Below are 8,492 nucleotides of genomic sequence, written 5' to 3' on the forward strand. Positions count from 1 at the left end.
CATAGAAAATATTATTATTGAATTTCGTCTCGTTTGTAATGCGAAACTCTTTTGTGTATGTCGCTTTGCTTATGTATTCTTGTGTGATCTTTACAAATGTGACTAATTCATGAAGTTGCTTATTATAATTTATGAGTGCTTGGTAAGTGGCATTTAGGTAGGACCACTACACCCTTGCCCTTGAGAAAAATTTATTACGTGAAAAGAATGAACGGAATGATTTTTTTTTTTGGTGAAGTCATGGAGTCGCTTTACATTGTTATGTATTTTTTTTTTTTTTTTTTTTTGCTTTTGTTTGCATTTTATGTGTTGTGTGTTTACAGAATATGACACTTAATTTTTGAGTGTTGATATGTGGAAGTATGGAATTCATCTATTAATTTGTATTTTAATATTGTACTTTTTATTTCTTCTGGAGCTCTATATAATATTATGTTTAGTGGCGCGCTTTTCTTGTTTTCGATTTTATTAAATTTTTCTTTGAATGCATTCATATCTATATTCTTTAATATATATTCCTGTTCACAAAGGGCTAGCTCCTTTATATGTGAATTGTGCATAGCACTATGTAGTTTCTCCAACATTGAATCTAGTTTCAAAGGGTCATCGCTACATGTAACTTGCACTTCTTTATTAATTATTTCAATCGTAACGTTACTTTCTTTATCAATTTTAAATTTCAATTTTTTCAAATTCTTTACGTCATTAAAAGATGTACATTCCCATATGTGAAGTTGATCAGACTTCTTAGGAGATGTATCTTTAATGCGTTTCCCGGGTATATGTTCATGCGCTTTATATTCTATATTTCTTTGCGCTTTTATATTTTCATTATTGCATGCATGCTTAATTTCTTCATTTTTATTAATTTTTGCGGCCTTGCTCCTTGTTAATATGTTAATTTTATATCTTCCACGTCATTTTCTGTAGTGGGTATCATTGCTTTAAGTGTGTCGCTATCTATTTTGATGCGTGACAGTGCATCTGCGTTCGTGTTTATTTTGCCTTGTTTGTAAATAATTTCGAAGTCATAGTCAGATAAATCTATTCTGATTCTTGTCATTTTTGATGACGGATTTCTATGTGTAAATAGTGAAACTAACGGCCTGTGGTCGGTTACGACTATAAATTTTCTGCCGTAAAGGTATGTCCTGAATTGGGTGATGCCCCAATGAATTGCTAATAACTCTTTTTCAATTATGGGCTTGTTGATGTCGTGTTTTTGTAAGGCTTTGCTTGCATACGCGATTGGCAAATCATGACCTATTTCGCCTTGCGATAGTATCGCTCCTAGGGCAAAGTCAGATGCGTCAGTTGTTAATATAAATGGTTTGTCGAAATCTGGGTATTGAAGAATAGGTGGGTTTATTAATTTGTCTTTTAATGTTGTTAAATGATTTTTCGCATTCTTCTGACCAAATGAATGGTTGTCCCTTTTTTTAACAGTGTGTTTAAACATTTTGCTGTTAGTGCAAAGTCGGGTATGAATCGTCTATAGTAATTGCAAAATGCAATGAATCTTCGTGTTTCATCTGCATTCGTTGGTGTGGGGTACTTGCGTACAGTATCGCATTTGGCAGGGTCAGTTTTGACACCTTTATCAGTGATTAAATGTCCGAGGTAGAGGACTTCTGGTTTCAAAAATTGACATTTACTGGCATTTAGTTTTAGGTTATATTTCTTTAATCTTTCAAATACTTCTATTAAATTTTTGTTATGGTGTTTGATTGAACATCCAAATACGATAATGTCGTCTACATAGAGAAAAGCTTCTGATTTTAATCCTGATAGCGCTATTGTCAACATGCGTTGGAAGCTATTTGATGAAATCTTTAATCCAAAAGGTAGTCGTTTGAACTGATAGTGGCCATCTTGTGTGGAGAATGCTGTTGGTGGTCTAGAGTCGGTGTCTAGTGGGATTTGGTGAAAAGAACTGGTCATATCTAAAGTTGTGAAATATTTTGCTCTTCCAAGCGTGTCCAAGATGTCTTCTAGTCTTGTTAATGGGAATTTGTCGTTGACGATTTTGTCGTTTAGTTTTCTATAGTCTACTACTAGTCGCCATTTTTGGTTGCCATTTTCGTCATTCTTTTTTGGTACTAGGAGTAATGGGGAATTATAGGGGCTAACTGATGGTTCGATAATATCGTCTTCAATTAAATTTTCTATTTGTTTTTGAATTTCTTCCTGCTGCGAATACGGTAGTCTATAATTTTTTATGTAAACTGGTGAATTGTCTATGAGATTTAGCTTTTGTGTATAAAAAGAGTTTGTGGAAAGACTTTCGCCTTCGAGATGGAATATTGATTGATACTTTTGGAGTATTTCGTGTAGCTCGTTTTCTGTTTGTTTGTCTACGTTACCTAATTTTAATTCTTTTATTAATTTATTGAAGCGGTTGCTGTTGTAAATATTCGGTTTTTGATATGCTGTCATAATATTGTAATCTGATAAATTCTCTGTTATACATTTTATTTGTTTAATTTTAGCTGTATGATTATTGACATTTATGATTTTTATGTGGCAATTGCCTTTTGCAGGTGCTATTGAATTGGCTAGGAATACTCCCTGTTCTATTTCCTGATTTAAAATTATGCTATCTTCGTTTATATTTAGATCTATTGGTACTATAACCTCTGTTCTGGGCGGTACTTCTAAGATTCTATTTGACTGTATTTGTGTATCTATTATTAACGTGTGTTCATAGTTGTTAATTGTTGCAGTTAGAGTGAATGTTTCGTAGTCAATTTTGCATAAATGTGTGACTAAAAAATCTCTGCCTAAAATTCCATCGGTTGTGGTGGGGAATTCGTCTGTGACTAAATGAAAATCAATGCTAGTGCTATCTTTTCCTACTTGAAAAGTTAGCTTAGCTGTGCCTAATGAAGTGATTTTGTCTTTTGTGATTCCCGTTAAATTGCTTTTATTGTTACTATCGTAATCGAATTCATTGTTGAAAGGGTTTTTGCATATGGATATGTCAGCTCCTGTGTCGATTAGAAATGTCATGGGTTTGTTGAATTGTGTATTAAAAATTGTAATGAAATTTGTTAAATTCTGAGTGATGACATATATTTTATTTATATTTGTATCTTGCGAATACCCGGAGGAGGTTAATTGTCGTCCTCCGGGTCGCCTACGTTTCCCTGGAATTGCAGGAAATTTACGTGGCGACCGTTTCTGTTGAATTGAGCACCTTGTCTATTATTATTGGGCCTGTTGTTGTAGTTATTACTATTGGTCGGTCTAAAATTGTTGCGGTTGTTGTTGTTATAATTGTTTTGTCTTTGTACACGATTATTATTATGAAAAGTGTTATTGTTGTTATTATTCCTAGGATAATTGTCATTTCTGAAATTATTGTTAGTATATCTGTTGAAATTGTTGTTGCTTGAATTGTTGTTGTTTCTAAAATTGTTGTTATTGGGGTATCTCCTTTGGTCATTGGTGCGATTATTGTATCGTTTATTATTTGAGATAATCATAACTCTTGAATTGTTGTTTTCAATAACCTGTTCAAGTTCTAGGGCTAGGTCCACCGCTGTGTCTAGCGATTTTGGAAGTGCGGAGAAAACAGTTTGTTTGAATTGGTCGTTTAAACCATTTTTAAATACAGTTAAGCTGTATTGCTCATTTAGTTGGGTGACGAGTGCTTTTTGTTCAGTAGTGGCATTAGGGCCAATTTGTGATATTTGAAGTTTATTTAGTTCAGATATTAAATAGAGAATTTTATTTTTGTAATTAGTTATATTTAGGTTTCTTTGTGTTAAGCTGGCTAGTTGATTTTGTAGTTTTGGTATAGTTGTCGTGTTTTTATATTTATTTGTCAATAAGTTTTTTAGGTCTTCTAGTGTTGCGGGCGGTTGTATTGCAGTTATGTTCGTTCGTACTATTTGTGATAGTTTTACATAAATAATAAAGTCAATCAGTGCTATTTTGCCTGTAGGTGTTAATCCATTGTAGACTATTTCTACAATTTTTAGAAATGATTCTAACTCTTTATGATTTCCCGAAAAGTTGGGAATAGCTTTTGTAGCCATTTCTAAATTGAATTCAGACATGGTTCTTGTTGTGGTATGGGATTCAGTGTTTGAATTTTCAGAATTCGAAGTGATTGGTGTGGATATTGAGTGTGGTATTGACATATCAATGTTGTAATGCGCTAGAATTTTTATTAATTTGTCTCGCAAATGCCAGAAAATTTCTAAACATATATCTCTGTGTTCTTTTGATAATTTCTCTTTGTATACATTTAGTATACTTCGTATTGATTCGAGTGTTACGAATAGTGTTTGCAGATGCTTTTGCACTGTGTCTTCTTTTATTTTTATAGTTTTATTTAAGCATTTATATGCTCTATTGAAATTTTCTTTCTCAATTAAAATATGCTGATAAATTTTTTGCCATGTGGCCATTATATATTTTTATTCATATTTATATTTGTGCCTGTTGTCTAACAAGGCTACGCTTTAGTTTGTTGAAAATTTGCTTTATGATAAATGATAATATGATAATTGTGACAATTATTGTTAGAAAAATTTCTAAATAGCTTGTGCTTGTAATGTTGTCTTTTAAAATATTGTTATTTTTATTATTATTATTGAAGTTGGAAGTTTCTTTATTTTTTTTTTTTTAGTTTTTTCAAATTAGTCAGCTGCTTCTGTACCTCCCTCTTTGTGTCTGTGCTGGTTGACAGGTTGAGCTGATGGTATAAGATCGCCTTGGCTCTGCGTTGTTGGAATCTTCTGCCGGCGCGTTTCCTTTTTTCCCTTGGTGGTGGTGTAAGAGGGCGTTTTATCGCCTGCTGTCGACGCTTATACTCTTCGATTGTTATAGGTTTGGGGCCCGCGTCTTTTGGGGTCGGCACGTATGCTGGTTGTTGGGTGCTATCGTCCGTCGTGGTGGCTGCTGGTGTGTATTGTTGTGCTCTCAATAGCCTTTCGTACTTCAGTTTGAGGGCGTCAAATGCTGCTTTTGGTACGAATTCGGTGTGTTGGTCCTCTGGTGCCATGTAGATGATTGAAGTAATTTGCAGTAGTGGGCTGATGAAATGTTGTTGCTGCAGGATTTGAAATTATGTCCTTCGTTCAATTGGACAGTTTGATGTGTGTACCAGTAAATTTGGTTCGTGACTGCAGTAATAAAATTTAATGAAAATAGGATCAGCAGACAGGATCAAAAGTTTTGGTCCGCAGGATCGCCATGTGGAGGATTGGCATGTGGAACACCTAACACACGATCACATCGCTCAGCCTACTGATGTGAACGCGACAAATTATATTTTTAAACAGCCCCTTTGTGAGGGCTAATCATTAAGCTTAGTCAGCCGGAATGATTTGGTTGAGATTCAAAACAACAGGTTTGGTTCATGTATGCTCTGAATCTGTCCTTTATTGAAAATATAAGGGTATTTATACATTTTGGTTTAACTGACTCTTCCATGACTCCGCCCCGTGTATTTCCAGTCAAAACCCGGAAAAGTATAAAGGCAGCCAATCAAAGTGATTGCTGACCTTGCAGAATGCATTACAATGCGACTATACTGTTTACTCATTAGGTTGCAACACTTGTTATTTTTAGAGTGCATTGACCGTGTTGTTTGCACATATTGATTGCAACATAGAAAATATTATTATTGAATTTCGTCTCGTTTGTAATGCGAAACTCTTTTGTGTATGTCGCTTTGCTTATGCATTCTTGTGTGATCTTTACAAATGTGACTAATTCATGAATTTGCTTATTATAATTTATGAGTGCTTGGTAAGTGGCATTTAGGTAGGACCACTACAACCTGCTCGGTGCTCCGTCAGCACGGTACGTACTTTTGTGTTCATTATCAACACTTGTTCCTTTTCGAATTTCCACAAAACCAATACACGTAGGCTTGGTGTAACATAACTTGTCGGTGGCGAAGGTTGAAACGCAGACACAAATGTGTTCCTTCAAAGCATACCCGCACACACGCACACACATATGGAACTGTGCTTGAGTACATTTTCAGCTGCTGCAAAATTTCTTACAACATTTATGAATAAGTGCCTGCGCACAGCATTCACTTTATTTATTTACTTTTATCTGAAAACGCTGCTCGGCCGGCGACGCGAGTGCAAATACAATGAACTAATGCTTATGCGGATGAAACATGTGGATATGTACATTCACTTATGCGTATGTATGTATGTATATATATGTATGTACATACGTATATGCCCCGTTAGCACATTTATAAGCACTTTTTGAATTGCTCTCGGTGGGTCAGGTCGTGTTTTTGAATTGCCTTTAAATTGGTTTTGTAGTTATTGAGTTTTGTTATTATTGTTTTTGTTGGAACATTCAACATAGAAACATATGGTTCGTCGAAAGTTTTTAAGTGGAATCGATTCTGCTTTTTCTTGGTTTCTTGAGCAGGGTTCTGGCAAAGATACCTTCAACAACAACAGTGACGTTGGAAGTCTCACTATGCGTTTTGTGCTCTTTGGTGTTCTTTGCCAAACGCCATGTTGTATTGTATTATTTGCACTTTTTACCAACAAAGTTCCTCTTATTCATAAACACTCATACTCCCCTAATCATGTATGTAAATTGATTAACATCCTACAGACAGTTTTGAATGTATTTTCTGCTGATTTTGTTGTTGCCCTTGAGTGCTAATGCAGAGGCATATTTTTTTTTATTCATACTACACTTTTTCTATATTTTCCTAATAAATGTAATTTAATAAGAGTTTGTTGCTACTGCGTACAGTATAGATATTATCTTGCCTCTTCTAACTCGTTCTTACAGATGCATAGCAACACATACACATTCACACATACTCATCTGGTGGGATGTTCATGGTCACCATAGCTATGCTCAAAGCTACTGGGGGGTCGGCACGTCGCGTTTAGCCTGCAGTAGCAGATTAGTTCCGAAATAAGTTGAAACGAATAATCAACCCCCGACGAAGAGCGGCAGGAGGGGAGGAAGTGGTATAAGACCAGTAAAACCGATAATGTTCCTTGTAACAGTGACCAATCGACGACACCTCTTAGAATTTGGTGGATTAATATGAAGGGACATAAAAAGTAATATAAAAATTCAGGCGCGATGGACCACCATAGGAGGCTTCCTAGTTAGTTCGCCAAGATATGTACTTACATATGTGCGGCTGGTATAACAACCTGACCGGTATGTACAGTTGTGTTCACGAAAATAGTAGTGCGACAGCACATAACACTTCAATCTTATTGCTGACATGTTCTATCTTGCAAATTGAACATTTCTACAATACTTTCGTAGAACAGAATATTGTTAACAAAAAAACACCAAAATTACCGTTATTTTTATTTTGATTTGCTATCTTTATGATATATTTCAATAATTGCACCAAAAATCTCTTGTTCATTAAAATATGTAGTAGTGCTTGACGGGAATAGTTGAAAAAAATTAAAAATTTTTTAATTTTTAAATTTAACTGACATCAGAAAGTGTATTAAAATAATATAGTAATTGTGTGATATAAATTTATTGAAACCGCTATTTATTTATTGTTTAGTGGGTTGAAAAAAGCATTGCTCAATCAAAAAGCGAGAGTTAATTGGTAACTTGAGAGATCAGGGCAAAACATATAAACAAATCGAAGAAATGATCGGTTGCACTGCTCCGATGCTATTTAATGCTATTCATCATACTATTAAGCCGGAAACTGAGCCTTTGGATGTGTACCAATACCGATGCTATCACCAAAACAGGTGCTTACCATGGAAAAGCCCGAAAAAGGTGCCCGCAGAGTGGACACTTAAAGCGGAACCCAGCGCATTTTCCCATTTATGCAATACGCGAGCGTAAAACTGACGTATGCGGGAAATAAGTATCAAAGTTGGGAACATTTTCAAACAAAATCGAACAGGCAGCGCAGAGTGGAACCTGAACGAAGCCGAACATAAAGCTGATATATATTCATTCAAACAGATAAGTTCATCCCTTTTTGTAGTATTTATATATGATTTTCATATTTTGTTTTAATGTTTAGCAGAGAGCTGGAAGCAATATATTCTTAATTTGAGGAATCCTAATATTTTATTTCGACATGAATTAGCGGCATTCAGCGTCCTTCTTCTTTATTGACGCTTACGCGGTTAAAGCCGAGTTTACAACAGCGCGCCAGTCGTTCTTCATTTTTGCTACTTGAGGCCAATTGGAGCTACATCTTTTGTTTCAAATGGAGTTGAGGTCTTCCTGTTCCTTTGCTTAGCCCGGCGGATAGTGTGTCGAATACTTTCAGAGCTGAATTGTTTTCGTCCATTAGGACGACATGACCTTGCCAATGTCGTCGTATATCTCATACACCTCATTGTTCCATCGAATGCGATATTCGTCGAGGCTTATGCGCAAAGCACCATAAATTTTCTGCAGAACCTTTCTCTCAAAAACTCGTAACGTCGACTCATCAGATGTTGTTGTCCATGCCTCTGCTCCTTATAGCAGAGAGGTCTTTACTTCTCAATTGCCTA

Source organism: Bactrocera dorsalis, chromosome 2, assembly GCF_023373825.1.
Source record: "Bactrocera dorsalis isolate Fly_Bdor chromosome 2, ASM2337382v1, whole genome shotgun sequence".
NCBI lineage: Eukaryota > Metazoa > Arthropoda > Insecta > Diptera > Tephritidae > Bactrocera > Bactrocera dorsalis.